The following is a 22,686-nucleotide window of genomic DNA, read 5'->3' as shown; positions in this document are numbered from 1 at the left end:
GAATTAATGCCTTTGCATTACAGTGTTGGAGAAGAATATTGAATATACCACTGTGAAAAGAACAAACAAATCTGTCTTGGAAGAAGTACAACCAGAATGCTCCTTAGAAGCAAAGATGGTGAGATTTCATCTCACATACTTTGGACATGTTATCAGGAGGGACCAGTCCCTGGAGAAGGACATTGTGCTTGGTAAAGTAGAGGGCAGACCCTCAACAAGATAGATAGACACAGTGGCTGCAACAATGGGCTCAAACGTAACAACAATCATGAGGATTGCACAGGACGGGGCAGTGTTTCGTTCTGTTTTACACAGGGTTGCTATGAGTTGGAACCGAATCTACCACACCTAACAAAAAGTACTGCTTTAGCTTCATTCCACAAATTTTGATATGATGTGTTTTCAGTTTCATTCACTTCAAAATACTTTCTAATTTCCTTTTTGCTATCTTATTTGACTCGTTGGTTATTTTAGAAGTATGTTACTTTGTTTCCAAATATTTGGGGAATTTTTCAGATATCTTTCTGCTACTGATTTCTAATTTGAATGCATCATGGTCAAAGGACATACTTTCTATAAAAGTATTCATTTTAAAATTGCAAGACTTGTTTTGTGTTCTAGAATATGATCTATCTTATTTTGCTGGGTAGAATGTTCTATAAATATCAATTTTATCAATTTGATTGAAAATTTTGTTCAAGTCTTCTGTGTCCTTATTGACTTTCTCTTTATTTTTTCTAGTAATTACTGAGAGGAGAATTGAAATCTCTGACTTTAATTATAGATTTATTGGAGCAATGCTTGGCACAGAATAGGTACTCTGTAATTTTTTTTGAATGGGTGAAGCAGAACTTGCTCAAAGTTTTACCTGCTAATTCTTCCCCAAAAGCTTTTGAGCACTTAAAAAAAAACTATAGTTTTAACTTATCTATAACCATTTCTTCATTAACCACACTTATAAAGCCAAGTAAATCTTTCCAAAGCCATGATAAAATACATTGATGCCTTTTAATAAATTTCATGAGGCAAAAGCTAACTTCCAAACCCATCGTCATCAAGTCAATTCTAACCGAAAGCTAACTTACTTGTGAGAAATTAATTAAAAAATTGTTTTATAGTCCAAAGGCCTAATGAACCACAACTACCACAGCCTCCACCATACTGAGTCCAGCACAACTAAATGGTGCCTGGCTATCACCACTTATTGCTCTGACAGGGATCATAATAGAGGGTTCTGGACAGAGCTGGAGATAAATGTAGAACAAAATTCTAACTCACAAGAAAAAAAAAAAAAAAGACCAGACTTACTGGTCTGACAGAGACTGGAGAAACTCTGAGAGTATGACCCTGGACACACTTTTAGCTCAGTACTGAAGTCACTCCTAAGGTTCACCTTTCAACCAAGGATATACAGGCCCATAAAACAAAATGAGACTAAATGGGCATGCCAGCCCAGAGGCAAGGAGGAGAAGGCAGGAGGGGACAGAAAAGCTGGCATTTGGGGACCTGAGGCCGAGAAGGGAAGAGTGTTGACATTTCATGGGGCTGGCAAACAATGTCACAAAACAATATGTGTATTAATTGTTTTAATGAGAAACTAATTTACTCTGTAAACCTTCATCTAAAGCACAATATAAATAAACAAACAAAGTGATAGCAGCAATAGATCCTCATAGTGATGTTGGGAGGATCAAATGGCAAAATGGATGTGAAAATGCTTTGCAGAGCACTTACAAATGCAAGGGGTTATTATTAGCCCAAATCCTCAAAATAACTCATTATGAGTCATCATTTGGAAAATGAGCTAAACTAAACCTTGGAGTCAGTTGAAAGCAAACTTAGATATCAACTACTCTTGTTCTTCATTTTCACAGGCCCATCCATGCCATGAAGAAGGGCCTTGTCCCATCCAAGGTCCTTGGCTAGCAAATTAGGACCACCAGGGTTTCTGAGCCTTACCTAGGCTTGTCCCACTCTACCACTTCAGGGAAAGTAGTTCTATGGGACACCCTCATGTGACTGAAGCTCTGATTTCCAGCAGTCTCTGGGAGCCCAGCAAGTTCAAAGGAGAGAAAAGATGTTCAGGAAATTCCATCAAAAGCAAGGAAGCAAGAAACTTGGGGTGTACCACTAACAGAATCACCCCAGTTCCAAGAATGCTAACTGGAAAAGTCAATGGAACCCTGCACCTCAGATGGGTGGGGTGGTCGGCCCTGTTTGGGCCTTGGGTAGGCTGTAGGATCCCTCCTCTTAAAATCTCTTCCTGCACCCAGGTTCCCTCAATAAGGCTCAAGAAAAAAAAAAAAAATTGGTTTATAAATCTTCTACTACACATTGTAAGAGAAAAGTAGGAGTAAAAGAAAAGCACAAAAGGAAAATAGTCTCCTTTTATAGAAAATTTTCATCTTTGCAAAAAAGAAGACAAAGTTTTATAATTTGACTTTTCATTTATACACATGTTATCTCACATATTATAGTATGAACAATTTTGACTATTGTTGTTAGGTGTTGTTGAGTCAGTTCTGACTCATAGCAACCCTACGTACAACAGAACAAAACATTGCCTAGTCCTGTGCCATTTTCACTGGGGGCATGATCTTCCGGTACTATATCAAACAGCTTTCTGCTGCTATTCATTAGGTTTTCACTGGCCAGTTTTTTCAGAAGTAGACCTCCAGGTCCTTCTTCCTAGTCTGTCTCAGTCTGGAAGTCCCATTGAAACCTGTCCACCGTAGGTGACCCTGCTGGTATTTGAAATACTGGTAGCATAGCTTCCAGCATCACAGCAACATGCAAGCTACCACAGTACTGCAAACTGACAGATGAGTGGTGGCTATTCTGACTACTCATTCCCAAAACTGCTCAACTAAATGCAAGACAGAAATGCCAAGATTGGGTTAATTTCAATGTTTGTGAAAGTTTTCCTCATGAGATTAAAATTTCCCATAGATGTGGAATGCTCAGTCAGGACCACCTAAATACTGCTCACAAAGAGAGAATCGTAGGCACCAATATCCCTCAAGTAAATGATAAACATATGAAAAAACCGAGGGATATTTTTGTAATACTGTAACTTTAAACTTCCTCATGTGTTGAGAAAATAATCTTTTTAAAATAACTCTGGAACTGTTTAACATTAAAAATAAGTGTGTTTATATGCAGTATTCATGGAATGCTGGCCACCAAAGAGACATTTACAGTGATTATAAATTTGCTTCTGAATTGATCCTCCACGACCTTAAAATATTTTTATGCCTTGCTAATTAGCTTTTTTTCTTTCTTTAACAATCTTGCCTTCTTTATAACACTTAACTCTAATTGCATATTTTTCACCACCAAATGCACAGTTAACTTTAGATTAACTTTAAATGGCAAAGAAAAGTCACAAGTAACTCTTTCATTGAACCTATGTATTTCTATCCCTGGCATATTTATGTTAATAGAGCCCTGGTGAAATGGTTAAGCTCTTGGCTGCTAACCAAAAGGTTGATGTGGTGCTTCGAACCTACCTAGCAGGTCTGTGGAGAAAGACCTGACAATCTACTCCCATGAAGATTACAGCCAAGAAAATCTAGTGGGGCAGTTCTACTCTGTCACATGGGGCCAGTATGAGTCGAAATCGACTCAACAGCACCTAATAACGAGAACATATATTTATATTAAGCTTTGTCAGATTTTCTCCTTACCTTTTCCATAGTTATTGGTTTAATTTAACCAAATATCATGGGCTATAAAGTCAAGATTATACCAGAGTTGACAATTGTAATCGTTTCAGGGTTATGAGGTATGATGAGTCGATTTATGTCCCCCAAAAAGATATACTCAAGTGCTAACTGCCCTGTGAATGTGACCTTATTTGGAAACAGAGACTTTGCAGATGTAATTAGTTAACATGGGGTTATACTGGAGTAAGGTGGGCCCCACTTGGCATCCTTGTGAAAAGAGAAGAGACCAGACAAATACAGAGGGAGGATGGTCATGTAAAGACAGAGGCAGAGCCTGGCGTTATGTTGCCACAAGCTAAAGAATGCCTGGGACCACTGGAAGCTAGAAGAGGCAAGGAAAGATTCCCCTCCGATAGCCTTCAGAGAGGTCATGGTCATCCCACCATCTTGATTTCCAACTTCTAGCATCAAGAGCTATGAGAGAATAAGTCCCTGTTGTTTTAAACCACCCAGTTTGTGGTAATTTTGTTATGGCAGGCCTAGTAAACTAAGACATGAGGACACTAATGTCATGCTATTTTCAGGAACAACTACTTGAGACACAAAAAATACCATTTTCAGTTCTTCAGATATCATCTCATGAAATCCCTCTATTTGATTTATTGGCAAGAATATTCTCGATAATTTCTCCATTAACACCAAATTGTAAATAATGAAACATATTAGTATCAAAGAGAGAAATTGATAGTAGATGCCTTACTTTGATTTTGGTGTTTCGTTACTCACAAAACCAAATATTGACTTTTAAGATATCCCTGACCAAAATTAAGCCACAAGCAGTATTTCTTTCACTGAAAGTTGACAATCATTTTTTTTCCTGTTTGAAACCAGGCTTACTAAATTCGAGCCTGAAAAGATATGGCTGGGTGGAGGGGCAGAGACTATTTTCTGAACTGATATCCATTAATCTCAGTAAAAGTGGGAGGGCAGGGTTCAAGCAGTGATGTTAAGACTAGCCAATGGTCGATCTATGTTTCTCCCTCCTCTCCTCTTTATAAGCCCCATTATGCTTAGGTTCTTAGAACCATTTGTTTTCCTGGAATTAAAATGATCTCCTATATGCATAAAGAATAACCGCTCAAAATTAACCTTTTCCTCAAGTTTTAGTGAGTTTGGATTATTTTTAACATTAGTTAGGCATTGATGGGAACTTTATTCTACTTACGTGAATATCTAAATTACAGTGTTCTACTTAATCAAAAGTTCAAGAAATTCAAATTGGATTTTTTTCCTGAAACATACTCGTTTTTATTTAGTACACGTATTGTTATGTTTGGAAACCCTGGTAGTGTAGTGGTTAAAATCTATGGCTGTTAACCTAAAGGTCAGCAGTTCAAATCTACCAGGTGCTCCTTGGTAACCCTATCGGGCAGTTCTACTCTGTCCTTTAGAGTCACTATGAGTTGGAATTGACTCGACGACAATGGGTGTTTTTTGCTATGTTTTATGAATTGGCTATCAGCCCCCCACATGTCAACACTCTCCCTTCTTGACCTTCCTCATTGACAGCTTTCCTGTTCCTTCCTGCCTTCTAGTCCTAGCCCCTGGGCTGGTGTGCCCCTTTAGTCTCATTTTGTTTTATGGGCCTGTCTAATCTTTGGCTGATGGGTGAACCTCAGGAGTGACTTCATTACTGAGCTAAAAGGGTGTCCAGGGGCCATACTTTTGGGGTTTCTCCAGTCTCTGTCAGACAAGTAAGTCTGGTCTTTTTTTGAAAAGTCACAATTTTTCATAACCTAAGTAAGGAAGTGACATCTCATCACTTTTACAGAATTCTGTTCATTAGAAGCAACTCACTAGGTCCAGCCCACATATTCACTAGGTCCATATCTGTTACGGGATATGAAATGAAATTATATGTTCCTGTCACCTAACCATGCCTTCTAAAGGGTATCTAAAATTAAACATTAAAGGCAAGGAATATAATTTAGACAACAGTTAACTCATTACCCATTGCCATCGAGTTGATTCCGACTCACAGTGACCTTACATAACACAGTAGACCTGCCCCATAGGGTTTCTAAGGCTGTAAATCTTTTCAGAAGCAGGCTGCCACATCTTTCTCCTGTAAACTGGCTGATGGGTTCTATCAGTTAGCATCCAAGCAGTTAACCACTCAACCACCAGTGCTTTTCCAACAATAGATTCCAAAAAACCACTTGCTGTCAAGTCAATTTGGACTCAGAGTGACCCTACAGGACAGAGTAGAACTGCCCCAGAGTTTCCAAGGAGCACCTAGTGGATTCGAACTGCCAGGACCTTTTGGTTAACAGCTATAGCACTTAACCACTATGCCACCAGGGTTTCTGACAACAGGTTAAAAAAAAAAAATAGGAGTAAGTAAATCCAACATAGAGAAAATGAAGTAAGTTTTAACTAAATGGTGACTACAACAAGCCTAATTTCAGGACTTTACAACCAAGAACAGATTTATAATAAGTCACTGGAAAACTCATCCCCCAGCTTTTTGCAAGGAGAGGAGATGGTCTCCTAAACTAAAACCTTCGTGATCCAGAAGCAGGAAGGGGCCATGAGTATTTCTGCATACATAAATGCATACATAAATTAATATGCATAAATATTAAATTGAATATTCAAAATGTGCTCAGTATTTTTCTAGAAGGATTTAGTCCCTTTCAAAAATACTAGGTATGAGTTTGTTTACTTGTGGTTTTCATTGGCCTGAGGTTTGAAGCAATTTTACTTGGTCAGTAAGTACTACTTTAATTTAAAGTACAACTAAACAACCGAATGTCAAGTTTAAAGGCACGGTGAGCCAACAGAGCACTTAGCCTGAAGCACAGCTCTCAGCCTCGGTTAAAATCCACTTTGCTCCAGTAATTTTAGGCTCCAGGTCACTCGGTGGAGAGTGAGGTAGGGCATCAGGAGGGTGCGTGGCAGTTACTCAGAAGTCACAAAATAATGTGCCTATTTTCATTCCCTCCTCTGGTTTTGTAGACAGAGGGAAGTAGCTAGAAAATGGTTGAAAGGCCATTTAAAAATATAAGAGAAACAAAACAGGAAAAAAAAAACACAGAGAAGGTCAAGACTGTGCCTTGAGGCAAAGGAGGAAACCTGGGCCTCTATGGTTTCCTAAATTAAAAAAAAAAGACAAGCAAACAAAACCCCACAATCATGCCTAAGTCTAGTGCACTAAATAATCTAGAACCTGCTTCAGTAGAATGAGAGCACTGCAGGATAGATATACCCTTCTGGCATAGATCAGAACACTTGCATGTTTTTGCAACCTGAATTTTTGAGAGTGGTAGAAGATACTTATCAGCATTTCAGCATAATAATACAGCTTATGTATTAATTCAACGTGGTGTTTTTGTGGAATTGACCTCAGGTTTACAAGGAAAGATCAAGAGACTTTTCTTAAAATCAATCCTACAGAGTTGGGTAAAGAAGGGGGTAGTATCATAGTTAAGTTCCCAGATCTTCAGGATATTTTCATCAAAATGGCATACATAATGATTTATACACTTGTTATATAGTCCTTTTGGGGAAAAAGACATAAATCTCATAATCATTTATCCTCTGATGATTGAGAACCATCTACGGGCCCAGCACTGTTTAGACTTTCCTGATTTAGGAGGGAAGGGTAGGAACAAATGGATGTGGTGTGTCTTTGTGTGTTTGGGGGGTGGGGAAAGCCGACAGATGGCCTTAGAGGCCCTGCAGTCCAGCAATCACCCTACTATAACAATCACTGTTACATTCTCTCTGGACCATGAGGATTATGGGTGAAATCTGCTTCAACATTTCCAGAGACAGAAACTCATATCTACAAAACAACTTCAGAATTCTTCAGGCAATGAAAGCTGCCTTCTTTCAGATACATCATTGTTGTGACACTGCTAAGTGTACATTGAACTGGGTAAGTTAGTATGGAAAAAAATTAATAAGTCTCAGCTGTTTTAGGATCTCATTCCCTCCAGGCACAACTATGGGAAGGAAAGTCCAGCATTAAGTTACTAAAGCTCCCGAGGTTATAAAAGGGAAAGTGCTAAGGGAGACGGGCTGGGGAAGAAAAACCTGTTGATGAGTTAGGGAAAAAGCAAAAGGACTTGATGTGTGGGGCTGAGGAAGAATCCCCCCCAAACACAATGGTGATATAGCCCTGTGTATTTATTAGCCAGTGGGAATCTGTCCATATCCTTCCTGACAACTACACCCAGAGATGGTATTATCCCAGTGTGGTCTCTTTGACGCAGACATTTCAGGGCAATTTTATCCATTAAGCTCTAGGGGCATCATACTCCCTGAGGAGATGGCAGAGCCAACTGTGTCATGCCCTGAGGGCAGCCAAACCTGAAGTTCCAGGGCTTCAGTCAAGGCAAAGACTCTCATGCCCCCATTTCACCCCAAAGCTATAGTTACTGCCTTCAAGAAATCAGCCAGCTTGGACAATGAGCCATTTCAGCACTGGCCACTGTAGACAAAGACAGAGGCTGCTCCTTGAATAACCTAAATAACCTACCAGCTCCAGATGTTTACACTGCCTTGGAGAATGGGAAGGTAGGGTATCATCAAAAACGGTGGTGATTTAATTTCCTGTCTGTCTAGTGGGTCTTTCCTGTCTGAAAGGGTCTTGGGATTAATTTATTTCTGGAAATAAAAGAAAGTAGCATTTCTTATACCATATTAAAAGAAAAAAAAGAACTCATTGCCACTGAGTTAATTCCAACTCATAGCAACCCTATAGGACAGAGTAGAATTGCTCCATAGGGTTTCCAAGAAGTAGCTGGTGGATTCAAACTGCCGACCTTTTGGTTAGCAGCTGAGTGAGCTCTTAACCACTGTGCTGCCAGGGCTCCACGCCATATATAGCAGAGCAAAATTCAAACCTGATACACATTCTTAGAGGTAGAAATGGAGAAACTGATGTTTTAGAAATTTAAATTGCTCACTTAAGGTCATTTGGTTGGTAAAACTAGGACTAAAACCCAGCACCGGATTCCTGATACATTGTTTTTCTACACTCTAATTATATTTGCTCTTAATTTTGACATTAGATATTTCAATCCACTATTGATTACTTATTAGATTGGATGTATGCTTCAAAGAAAATTATATTGTGAGAAAGAAAACAGATGTATTGATAAATGCAAGTAAATAAATAACATTGATTCCTAAAACAAATATTTATACATGGGAATTTTTACTAGGCACTGCATGGAGCAAAAAGATGAATGAGATGGTTGTCTACCCTTAAAATATGCTTAAAAATATAGAGTCCCTGAGTGCAAAAAGGGGAGGTGAATGACTCAGGGAAAATATCAGATAAGTATTTCTGAAACTCAGTTCTGAGATCAATGTGCTAGGTTTAACCAAATTATCTCTGCTATAGATTGAATCGTGTCTTCCAAAGAGATCTTTCAAAGTTCTAGCTCCTTTATCTGTAAATGAGACCTTATTTGGGCAAATAGGATTTTTCTTTTGTTATCAGTTAAGTTCAGGGGGTGATACTTGAGTAGGGTGAGTTCTAATCCCTTTGAGCGGTGTTTTTTTGTTTTTTCTTTGATAATACTGTATTGCATTTTTGGTGAAGGTTTATAAAGAAGTTTAGATTCCCATTCTACAATTTCTACACTATTGTTCAATGACATTGGTTATATTCTTCACAATTTCTGAGCATACTAATATTTCCATTCTGGTTTTTCTGTTTCCATCAGTCTAGCTTCCCTGCCCCCTTACATTCTTATTTTTGTTTTGAAGTGATTGTTGACCATTTGGTCTCATATAGGTGATTTTTTAAAGAAGCACAGCAGTCATGGGCGATATTCTTTATTTTGTGAGTCAACCTGTTACTTAGCTAAAAGGTGACCTCAGAGGCTAGTTTTAGTTCAAGGATTAGAGTATCTCAGGGTAGTAGTCTTGGGGAGTCCTCTAGCCTCAACAGGTCCATTTAATCTGCTTTTTTTTTTTTTTTCTTTTTTTAGGAATTTGAGGTTTTGTTCCACATTTTTCCCCCATTCTATCAGAGTCCATCTATTGTGGTCCTGATCAGACAGTTGGTAATGGTAGCCATCTAGTTCTTCTGGTCTCAGGGTAGATGAGGGTGTGGCTCGTGTAGACTATTAGTCCTGTAGACTAATTTCTTTGAGTCTTGGTTTCCTTTTGCTCTGGTTGAGTAGAGACCAATGGTTGTATCTTAGATGGCTGCTTTCAAATTTTCTTTTTTTTCTCTCAATCTGTTAAGACCCCAGGGACTACTCACTATACTAGGATGTAGAGCATTACTTTATGAATTTATGAACTGTATTATGCCAATTGACTGAGATATTCCACGAGATTGTGGTCCTAATTCTTCAAACCCAGGAAACTACATAGGTGTATGCATATGTATATGTGTGTATGTGACTATATGCACACATATTCATGTATGTGATAAAGCACATAAGGAGCACAGTTACGCATACGTCTTAGACATAATCAAACACCTCATGGAGCTCTGGTGGCACAGTGGTTAAGAACTTGGGTGCTAACTAAAAGGTCAGCAGTTCGAATCCACCAGCTGCTCTTTGGAAACTCTATGGGGTAGTTCCACTCTGTCCTATAGGGTTGCTATGAGTCATAATCAACTGGACAGCAGTGGGTTTTATATGTATATGTATATATAAACACAATAGATACATATACATACCTATACACATATATGTCTCACACATAAATTTTTTGGTTGTTGTTGCTGTTGTTTCAAAATTATATATGCCATAGAAATTACCAAAAAGTCCTTTTTTCTTGTGTACCTTTTAGTGACATGGTTTAAATTCGTCAAGCTGTGCACACTTCACTGTCATTCAGTGTTCTGTGTGGTGTTTTATAAAAAAGAACAGCCACAAAAACAGGGTTGCACACAGGGGAAAGCACCACAGGAAGATACATCTACATAGAACGAAAGAACACCAAGGATTGCCAGCAGTCTCTAGAAGATAGGAGGCAGGCATGGAACGGTTCCTCTCTCAGAACCCTCAGGAGGAATCAACATGGCTATACCCTGATTTGGACTTGTAGCCCCCAGAACTGTAGGACAATAAATTTCTGTTCTTTAAAGCCACCTACCTTATGATATTTTGTTATGAAATCCTTAAGAAATTAAAACAATCTCCAAAACAGACATGCATATGTTTCCAAACTTATTTGACTACCTAACTCCTTTTCACAAAATATCGAACATGTGGACATATAACCAAATTATCACAATTCTTTTACATCAATCATTTAAGATAATTTAGGGCCACTCTTAAACTTCCTGAAAGTAAAAGAATATCTTCCTAAAAGGAAAATAATTATCAAGGAAATGTCTTTAAAAGTAGTGTGAGAGGTGAATCTGCTTTGTTTTTACATTGAGACAACCTGTAATAATTCGACGTGGTGAGCTTAAAATGCTTCTTTAATATCAGAGTACATAGCAATGTTAATAAAGCAGTAAATAAAAGAATACAATTAAAACTCTAAGTAAAATCTAATTATATTTTAGTTACTGTCAATAATAATCATTATTTGAACTAAGCTGCCTACCTTCACTAGTTATCAGTGCCCAAGAATGATTCTGTGGGATTTGACTTCCCAAAACTACGTTCAAATTTAGCATGCTTTGACTTCTTAACATAGACAAATATCTCCCAGCAATATTGTATATTGAATGGACATTCAAATAAACATTTGACACACTTTTCATTCAACTCTTAGTCAGGGCAACATATACCTGTAAAGCAAGTCATATTTCCATTTAAACACAGGTCAATGTTTTCTAGATCTGATAAAATTTAAGAAAATTGTTAACGAAGCAGGTAAGATATTAACCATTTTTCTTATTCTTTTAAACTCCCCTTCTAGGATACTGGGATCACCTGATCTCAACCACCCAGAGCCTAGAATGCAGTTTCCTTCTTTCTATGGGCTGACATTTTTAAAGTAATGAACCCAGTAGTGAACCAATGTAGATTGTCCCTGTAGTAGGGGACGGTGGGTTGAAAAAGGTGAGCAATTTTTTTGCAATCTGGTGTTGGCTCTGAGGAGCTAGAAGTTTGGTGGCAATTGGTGTCATTTGCTGGCAGTTGCCAACCAACTGTGCATTGCCTTGTGGGGGGAAAGAGTTGAGGATAGTGGGAGAAAGGAGTGGCTTATATATAAAGAAAACTCTTATAACCCCAGAAGATCAAAGCCTGAGTCAAACAGGTGAGAATTGTTCACTTAGAGGGTCATCTGAGGAAGAGTTACATCAATGGGAGTTACAAAGCTTGCTAATTCCATTTGAGATCCAACACTAACCAAGAAAAAAAAAATAGAAACTAAGGGGCCTATTTCCAAACAGTTCAAGGGAATGTGTTACATTTGTCTTCCTTCTGCAGCAAGTACCATCTATGTGGCCACATAGCTTGAAGAGACAAGCCTCTGTGAATCCTGGTTTATCAGAAAGGATGAGTTCCTAAGTAGAATGGGGGTTAAAATAATTCAGAAAGGATGTCAGGAACACATGACTCTGGTTAAGCCGTCAAATCTTAAAACCATTACAAGAGGACATTAAGAAAACGACAAAAACAAAAAACCACCGTGAAAAAGAACAAGAAGAGAGAGAGAAACTTTGTAACGTGAGGCTCTTCCTTGGCCACACAGAACCCTAGAAGAAGCAGCAGCATCAGGCACTGGGGCAAAGATGAATAAAATCCAAGAGATTACGGGAGAGGACACAGAATGTCCCAGTTGAAAATCACTGACATAAAAAGCAAGCATACGCATAAAGAATAAATCTGACAGTTAAGAGAAGGGCTTCTTCGAACAGAACCTTATATACAAGTCACTTAAGATGTGTTTGTTGAATGAATATGTGTTTGGGGTTAATAAAGAGGGGTCACTCCTAAGTTCTAGAAAACCTGGTACTCATTAGAAATGATAAATATACAGACGGTATTGACATCATCAGTGGAGGACCGATATGAAGGTGTGGTGTAGTTCTGAAGCATATATACAGGACGTAACACCAACAGAGACCACTCTTTGTCCCTCCTTATTCACCTGAGAATAAACAATATTACCAGGAGTGGTTGGGGAGAATATCTAAGGAATATTTAAAAGTATCCGGTAATATACAGAAGAAATAATAAATTTGGGAGAGGATCAGAAACACAGATACTTATAATCTCAGGTCTTCATATACCAATGCACAAAGCATGAAAAATAAAGTGAATTTGATATTTATAAGAATATTGAATATACCATGGACTACCAAAATAATGAACAAACCTGTCTTGGAATAAGTACAGCCAGAATGCTCCTCAGAAGCAGAGATGATGAGACTTCATCTCACGTACTTTGTGCTTGTTATCAGGAGGGCTCAGTTCCTGGAAAAGGACATCATACTTGGTAAAGTAGTGGGTCAGCGAAAAAGAGGAAGATCCTCAAGGAGATGGATCGATACAGTGGCTGCAGCAATGGGCTTAAACATAACAATGATTGTAAGAATGACACAGGATTGAGCAGTGCTTCATTCTGTTGTATATAGATAGGGTTGCTATGAGTCAGAACCAACTCCAGGGCACCTAACAACAACAAGGCAGCATAATAAATATTGACATAAAACTGTAGGCTAAAATTTAAATTTGATGTAATATACATAAAAAGGTGTGCACAATTGAAAGGAGCCCTCGTGGCACAGTGGTTAAGACCCTGGCTGTTAACCAAAAGGTCAGCAGGTCAAATCTACCAGCTGCTTCTTGGAAAAACTATAGGGGCAGTCCTACTGTGTCCTATAGGGACGCTATGAGTCAGAATCAACTAAACAGCAATAGAGTTGGGGGTTTTTTTTGGTATTATTGAAAAGGACATTTGGCGGGGGGAATAAAGAGGTAGAGTGGTCCTTATGTCAAGGATATATATTTGATATGATATATAAGCAATAAATGATATCTGGTACATAGCAAGTGACATGCACATTTGCTGAACAGATAATATGAAAAGAAAACAATAAAACAAATGAGATGTAGATGAGACAGCTAGAAAAAGACAGAACTAAGATGAATTAAAAATCAAAATGTAAATTTAAAAATTAAAAAATAAAAATTTGACAAAAGGTAACAAAATATTGTGCAAGTCAATGCCACTGGCTATTAAAGACAAAACAAGGGGCATTAAGAGATATAAGACTAAATATACTAAAGCATCAAAAAAGGAAATAAAATCAGTTTTAAAAATAAAGGATAATTGTAATTGAGAATTAAAGAAAAGGAAGGGAGGAAAAATAGCTAGTTACAGACAGGCCATGTGGGTCCACAAGTAATTTCTAGAGACAGTCAAGCTTCCTGAATTAATAGTCTTCAGCTGAGGCAGCTGGTATACATTCTTTCAGAGCGGTGAACAAAGGGGGAAAGATCCATGTGTTACCCTTATGCTCTTCACCTTTATTGAGCATCAATCCAGCTTCCCATCCATCATACCTCTGATGATGTCGTTCTCTAGGAGCCATCACGGAGGGGATGGCGGTGTTCTTAATACCTCTGCTTGCACTGCTGAGTAACAGGATAGCCACACCACAACCATCACCATTCCTGTGAGAGCAAGTCCTCAGGAAACTTCTCTGGATTCTCAGATCCCTAAGAAAATTAATACAAGCGCTGCAGAAATTCATGATCACGGAAGTTGAAACATACAGAAGTCATCTGAATAAAAGGGAGAAAATAGTAGGAGTGATACCGACTATCTGACCAGATGAAGGAGATAATTGCTGTACTCCTGAAGTAGATACCAAAATTGGTTGGCATGGAGAAAGATTTAGCATTAATGGAGGACTCCAACTCCAGACATTAAGCTAAAACCAGTGTATCTGACAGGTTTTTATTATGCTTTCTCTTCCTTCTTGAGAAAAGTACAAGAAGTAATGCTAACATAATGCTAACGCACAAGGTTGATGAGAGAGAATGATTATGACAGAAGAGAGGACCGAGGTGGGGAGAGTGAGCACACACAGGTGATTTCAAAACCTTTGGCGAAAAGCTGAGCATGGCTCTATACCTTGAGATTCCAAAAGGCAAAGCAACTCCAGTTGTGTTTAGAATTCTATCTGCAAGAGGAAGAAATCAGGGAGATACCTAAGAAAAACAGTGTCTTAAAAGGGTAAGTCCGGAAAGAAAAGACAAATTTTAGAAAATGCTCATGACTTTCAGAACTGAGTCACGAAAGCCGTGGACAACGGGGTAATAGCAAGATTTCTCCCAAATCTCATATGAAGGATAAAATTAGTGGAGTGATTAAAAAAAAAAAAAAAGGGGGGGGCAACACTTAATGGTAATGGTTGAACAGAATCAACAGAATTAATGTCATTGGACAGTACGTGTGAAGATTGTTGAAATAAAAATATTTCGCTACATATATATTTACCATAATACAAAAATTAGTGGAAAATGGGAATAATGAATGAGATAAGCCCTTTGCAGGGAGAACTCACTTTAATAGATAATCTGTAAATGGAATTGTTGACTTGAAGGCCCTTCAGGAAGGCATGCCTGGAATGTGATTATAACTAAGAAAAGCTTAAACCAATTCAACTGTAGGTACTCTGGAGAAAAGAATATATTAAAACAAAGTGGTGGTTGGCCCATCAACCAGTTGCCATCCAGTTGATTTCAGCTTATGGTGATCCTATTTGTGTCAAAGACAATAAGGTCCCATAAGTGTTCTCCAGAAGATTTTCAATGAGTGGTTTATTGAAAGTAGAATGCCAAGACTTTCTTCCAAGGTGCTTCTGGGTAGACTCGAAACTTCAACCTTTAGGTTAACGGCTGAACATATTAACTGTTTGTGCTACCCAGGGACTCACATGAACTTAAAAATCATGACTTTAGATGCTGAACATTTTTCAGTATATCCCTACCACTGTCCGGCCAGAATTTCCTGCTTAGATCCAAGCATCCTACCTCTTCTCTGATTTATTTGATGCTTTCCAAATTCCTTACTGTTTGTGTTCATGAACATTGCCAACTTTAATTACTTTCTAAATTTTTGTATTTTATGACCTAGCTTATGATAGAAATATCACTGTACTCAACAGACCAGGATGCAAATCCTTATTCTGCTAAGTAACAGCTGTGTGTGACCGATGGCAAATGACTTAACCTTAAGCTTGGTGTTCTCATGGGTGAAATCACCAGATCCTACAGGGTGGTTATGGTGAGCAAATGGAAGAGATGTTCTGAAACTATTTGGAAATCTATAAAGCACTATCCAGATGTCAAGAACTGTTGCCTAAACCTTTGTAACTTTCTGAGTTAGCCATTTCTTGTTTTAAGGCTTCCCCCCACAACACCCTTTCACAGATGAAGTAATTGAGAAACACTGTTGCTGGGGTGTGAGCAAGCACCACAATTCATGATGAAGGAGGTTCGCAGACATGAGTCAAGCTAGGTGTGGTTGCGTGGCTCCTGTGACAATGTGCTTTTGTGTTCATTTCTAAAAGGAACCTACCTATAATACAGGTCGACCTTCTCCTAAAACATCTTTTCACTGAAAGCTGGCACAAGCTTGAAATGAAGTGGTTCTATTTCATGAAAGGCAGACAGAGCATAAGCTTACCTAATTAATAATTTTCAGGGTTGTTTTCATTTTCCTCTTTGCAGCTGCTGAATGGAGTGGCTCTAATTAAGCAATACCATGTCATGAGAAATGTTGCTTCTCAATGGTGCTACGTTCTATATTTCCCCCCACTTTGATCCCTGCTCATTGGCCCCTTTGATCTCTGAACAGGATGTACAAGGTTCACTAATCAATGCTTTCTCTCATTTTTGGAGTCTGTAAAGTGTTTATATTTAAATCATTGACTAGAATAGGTGAATATGTATGACCTGTATCTCTTCCATTGGATGTTTATGTTTTTACAAGACAGTAAGGAAAGAAATGTCTTCTAATTTTCAACCAAGTTTTCATTAAAGCAGAGCTAAGGACAACAGTATATTTTAAGATGGCAGAAACGGAGCTCCTTTTGCCTTCTTTGAGGAGTATGGGCTGAGAGTGAGATGGGAAAAAAAAAAAAAAAAAGGCTAGTTGTTTACCCATCCTGTGCAAATGAAAATAAAAATACAGTCCCTTTAATCTCAGGTGCCAACATAAAGATGTATCTGCAGTGGGCTGAAAAATGAAGTTATGCCATGTGCCACTTTTCTGACCACTAAAAGGTCTCCTCCACTCAAAAGATTCACATTGTAGTTTGACAGGTAAGAAGCCTAACACTGAGTAAAAAGCCAAGGAGACAAATAAATAAATAAATGCCGAGTGACAAACGAAGAACACTAGTGATTTGGGGATTTAGAAAAAGGAGAGGGTCCTTGGGAGCTGGGTAATCAGTAGAGACTTCTCAAGGAAATAGGCTTTATTGGATCAAGTTCATTCCAGAGACTGAGAATCGTGTGCAAAGTTTCAGAGATGGGAATGTATAAAGGTAAGATTCCAGGCCTGGTTGGCCAGAGTAACTAAAGAATTGAGTAAAGGTTGACACTGACTATCAAATAGGAGCTTCTAGAAAGTGATTTTTCACATGGTTAAGCAGAACTAGCTTTGATTCAGAACTTTTAAAATTTATTTATACCTAGTTAGGGTAATATAAGCACATTACTTTTTCTTATGTCTAAGAGTAGGGCTAATACTATCTACCTTATAAAATTGTGTGTATTAAAAAAAAGAAATAGCAAATGCTCTTATTTACTACCTTTCTCCCTCTCTCCTTTCCTTGTTTTTATGAACTTGACGAGTTCAATAATAATAGTCCATACAAATGTCCAGGCAAGATCTTCAATATATGAAGATTTTAAAAATTGTTTTCTGTTTTTTTGAATTATGCCAGTAATGTCAGAGTGAGATGGTATCTCACTGTGGTTTTGATTTGCATTTCTCTAATGGCTTTTTTTTTTTTAATGGCTAGTGATTGCAAGCATTTCCTCTTGTATCTGCTAGCCATCTGAATGTCTTCTTTAGTGAGGTGTCTGTTCATTTCCTTTGCCCCTTTTTTAATTGGACTATTTGTCTTTTTTTTTTTTTTTGTAGGGATGTTGGATTTTCCTGTAGATTTTAGAGACTAGACCTTTGTCAGGTTTGTCACAGCCAAAAATTTTTTTCCCAGTCTGTTGGTTTTCCTTTTACTGTGTTTAAGTTTTAGAAGGTTCCAGTTATCTAGCTTATCTTCGGGTGTTTGTATACTGTTAATTATGGTTTGTATCCTGTTAATTCGTGTTGTGCATTGGCCGGGAATATCTTGTTAATGCCATGTATCAGGGTCTCTAGTGTTGACCCTATTTTTTCTTCTATGATCTTCATAGTTTATGTTTTTATATTTAGGTCTTTGATCCATTTTGAATTAGTTTTTTGTATGTGGTGTGAGGTTTGGGTCCTGTTTTATTTTTTGCAGAGGGACATCCAGTTTTGCCAGCACCATTTGTTCAAAAGACTGTCTTTTCCCCATATGATGGTCTTTGGGCCTTTGCCAAAGATCAGGTGACTGTAAATGAATGGATTTACATCTGGGTTCTCAATTCTGTTTCACTGATCTCACTGATCAATGTGTCTGTCGTTGTACCAGTATCAGGCTATTTTGACTATTGTAGCTGTATAGTATGTTCTGAGGTCAGGTTGTGCAGTTCCTCCTACTTTATTCTTCATCTTCTGCATAGTGCTTTACTTATGCAGGGCCTCTTCCCTTTCCATATAAAGTTAATGGTTAGTTTTTCCATCTCTTTAAAGAATGCTGTTGGTATTTGGATAGGGATTGCATTGTATTTACAGATCAATATATGCAGGTATTTTTGATGCCACCACTAGTGTTCATGAATATCTGAAAAATCAACCTTTATCTAAAGGTGATATATCTGTTTCTATTCATCAATCCCACACCCTACAATTTTTATTGAAAGAAAAAAGAAATGAGGGGAGATATCACTAGTACTGAATTATGCTATGGAATAGTCTGTTTTACTTATTAACCCCTACTTGCAGTGGTTAAAGAGCTTGGCTGCTAACCAGAAGGTTGGCAATTCACATCCACCAGCCATTCCATGGACACCCTATGTGGCAGTTCTACTCTGTCCTATAGGGTTGCTGTGAGTCAGAATTGACTTGACAGCAATATTTTTTAATTTTTAAAATTTTTTTAGCTCATCAGATCAAACATGGCAGGTGTCTGACTATTGGACCCTGCCCTCATTGATATAGCATAGCCACTTCCAATTTCGCTGTGATAGTTAAGGTTATGTGTCAACTTGGCTGGGTCATAATTTCCAGTGGTTTGGCAGTTATGTAATGATGTATTTTGGCAGTTTTGTAATGATGTAATTTGGCAGTCATGTAATGATATAGTCATCTTTCATGATGTGATCAGCCAATCAGTTGTACAGGGATTTTTCTGGGGGGTGTGGCCTGCATTCAATATACATATGGATGTTCTAGCAAAGTTTGCTTTCTTGCTCTGGATCCTGCCTCCAGCTCACCATCATCTGAACTCTAGTTCTTGGGACTCCAGCCAGAGGCCTGCCATATTGCCTGCCGATCTTGGGTTTCATCATCCTCTGCAGCCTGTGAGCCAGCAGCCGGTCATCTGACTAGCCGACATTGTGTTCATCAGCTCCTGCAGCTACATGAGTCAGGGGCCTCCAGCCTAAAGCCTGATCCATGGACTTGGGACTTACCAGCCTCTACAACTGCATGAGTCATTTACTTGGGAAAATCTCTCTCTGTCTCTCTTCTCTAAGTGTATATATATATATATAGATATAGATATATAGATAGATATATATGAAACCCTGCTGGCATAGTGGCTAAGAGTTAATGGCTGCTAACCAAAAGATCAGCAGTTCAAATCTACCAGGTGCTCCTTGGAAACCCTATGAGGCAGTTCTACTCTGTCTTATAGGGTCGCTATGAGTCAGAATTAACTAGATGGCAAAGAGTATATATATATATAAAAATATATATATACATATATATATACACACACATACACATACATATATGCGTCACTTGTTTTGCTTCTCTAGAGAACACAGCTTAAGATATTTACTACCAAGAGTGGTTCTAGAGAAACAAATCATGAGGATAAGTTTTCTAAATTGGTTTTCAAATCTAACTAGTCTTAAAGGAGCTGATGACTCTACCTCCTGTAGTAAAGAGGGCACCACTAATTCATGGAATGAGATGGCAATATTAATATCCAAAATACCACCACCAATAGATCAAGTATGTGGCAAACAAGGCTCAGGGTGATCACATGTTTGATACTTTTCTACAGTTTTGTCAGAATGAAAAGTATAGGGAAGCTGGTTGGTTGGTCCTACTTTCACTAGACAAAGTGGTGAAAGAGATGAGCTCAGGGCTTCAGAATCACAGCTCAAGCACTGCATAAAAGACCTCAGAGTTGCCACTTGTGCCCTGAAAGAAAGCCTTATTTTTTATAATAACAGAGCTGATCTTGCCAAAAACCAAACCCAATCTTCTTGTAAGAGTGACTCAGTTACAACACCAGTTGAATTCGCAACCTCAAATGGTGTCTGAAGTTAAAGTGAGGGCATTGATTGGAAAGAAGTGGGATCCTGAAACTTGGGATAAGGACATATGGGCAAATAATCAGGAAGCTGAGGATACTGAGCCCCTAAATTCCATTGAATCACTCCTGCCAATAGAACCAGCCCTCTTACTCCCATCTGAAGAGATCACTCTATCTTTGTCTGCTAAGCCACCCTCCCTAGTAAAACGATTATACCTCCCACCCCCAACTCATTAGATTAACCCAGCTGTGCTTGAAGGGTCTTTTTCTGAGGTATTGCTTGGGGTGGTACCTGGGAAGTAGCCTAGGGCATCACCTGAGGTAGATAGCTTACAACATATTGCTGAATGTTTCCAGGACCCATCCTCACCACCCATTTTTGCTTCTAGACCTATAACTAAAGTCCCAGTGAGCCCCAAAAGGTGAAGTACAAAGTGTAACTCAGGAGCAGGTATGATACACCCCAAAAGTAATACTTGACTTTTCTAATATGAACAAACAGAAACCTGATGAATATGTGTGGGAATGACTACTAAGGGTGTGGGATAATGGGGCAAGGAACATAAAGTTGAATCAGGCTGAGTTTATTGATATGGGCCCACTAAGCACAGATTCTTTATTCAGTGTTTCACCTCGAGAGGTTAGGAAAGGCTCTAATAGCTTGTTTGGTTGGCTCACTAAGGATGAATTAGGTGGTAACCTACACTAAATCAAGTTGAAATGCCAGACCTGCTTAGTACACTGTAGAAGAAGGCATCTAAAGGCTTAGGAAAACTGGTATGTTAGAGTGGATTTATCAGGTTAGATCCACACACAGAGTGCCCAGAGGCCATCCTTTTACCATGACGGTGAGGAACAAATTTGTGAAGGGAGCTCCAGCATCCTTGAAGACTGCTGTGATTGCTATTTTATGTAAGTTAAATTTGACAGTGGGAACTGCCCTAACTGAATTAAGATTGGACCTGGGGCTGATTGGGGCTGATTGGACTCCATGGTGGTAGGGGCCAAGTGGCAGCACTCAATCTACAAAGACAAAGTGGGTGTGGTTACCATAATAGCAGAGTCAGAACAGTAATCAGCATAGTCTGACATATACGGATTTATTGCATTGGCTGCTTAGTCACAAAGTCCTTAGGAGTGAAATAGTTGGGAAATCTACTAAATATTTACTTGATCTGTACAAGCAGAAGAATTCTAGGTCAATGAATGGCAGTCTATCTCAAATTGCCAGAATAGAGAGTTACAGCCCCTCAATCAATTCCAAGACTCGAGCCAGTTTACAAACCCACAATCCCTTGAATGAAGGGGAGGCAGGGTTCCACTGAGGAAGGACCACACTACACTGTCAAAAATTTATACTATTAATCTTTCTCCCAGCCCTCCTCAAAGGAATCTATGGTCTTTTACAAGAGTGACTGTTCACTGGGGAAAAGGATATAATCAAACTTTTCAGGGATAATTGGATACTGGCTCTGAATTGATACTAATTCCAGAAGACCCAAAATGTTACTGTGGCCCCAGTCAGAGTGCAGGTGTATGGTGTATTAATGGAGTCTTAGTTCAGGTTCATCTCATACTGGGTCCCCAAACCCATCCTGTAGTGATTTCCCCAATTTCAGAATGTATAATTGGAAAAGATATACTAGGCAAGTGGCAGAAACCCAATGTTGGATTCCTGACATGTGGACTAAGGGCTTTTATGGTGAAACCCATAAGAACTACCACTACCTAGGAAAATAGTAAACCAAAAGGAATACTGCATTCCTGGAGGGATTGCAGAGATTACTGCCACCATCAAGGACTTGAAAGATGCAGGGGTGGTGACTCCCAACACATCTCCGTTCAACTCGCCTATTTGGCTTGTGCAAAAAACAGATGGATCTTGGAGAATGCCAGTGGATTATCGTAAGCTTAACTAGGTGGTGACTACAATCGAAGCTTCTGTTCAAGATGTGGTTCAATTGCTTGAGCAAATTCATACATCTTCTGGTACCTGGTATGCAGTTATTGATCTGGCTAATTCCATTTTTTTTTAAATCTGGTTTTGAAGTAACAGCAGAAGAAGTTTGCCTTCAGCTGCCAAGGCCAACAATACGCCTTCCTTCTTCAAAGGAGCCCTGGTGGTGCAGTGGTTAAAGTACTCAGCTGCTTATCAAAAGGTCAGCAGCTCAAACCCCTATCCCTTCCATGGGAGAAAGATGTGGCAGTCTGCTTACATAAAGATCACAGCCTTGGAAACACTGTGGGGCAGTTCTACTCCATCCTATTGGGTCATAATGAGTCAAATTCAACTCAATGGCAGTGGTTTTTGTTTTGTTTTGTTTTGGGGGGGTTCCTCCTTCAGGGGTATATCAGCTCTCCAGCCCTATTTCATAATTGAGTCCACAGGGACCTTGATTGCCTTTTCTTCCATAAGATGTCACACTGGTCCATCAC

This window comes from Loxodonta africana, chromosome 16 (assembly GCF_030014295.1).
Source record: "Loxodonta africana isolate mLoxAfr1 chromosome 16, mLoxAfr1.hap2, whole genome shotgun sequence".
Lineage (NCBI taxonomy): Eukaryota > Metazoa > Chordata > Mammalia > Proboscidea > Elephantidae > Loxodonta > Loxodonta africana.
The sequence above is the reverse complement of the archived record's forward strand: the minus strand, read 5'-3'. Positions refer to the sequence as shown.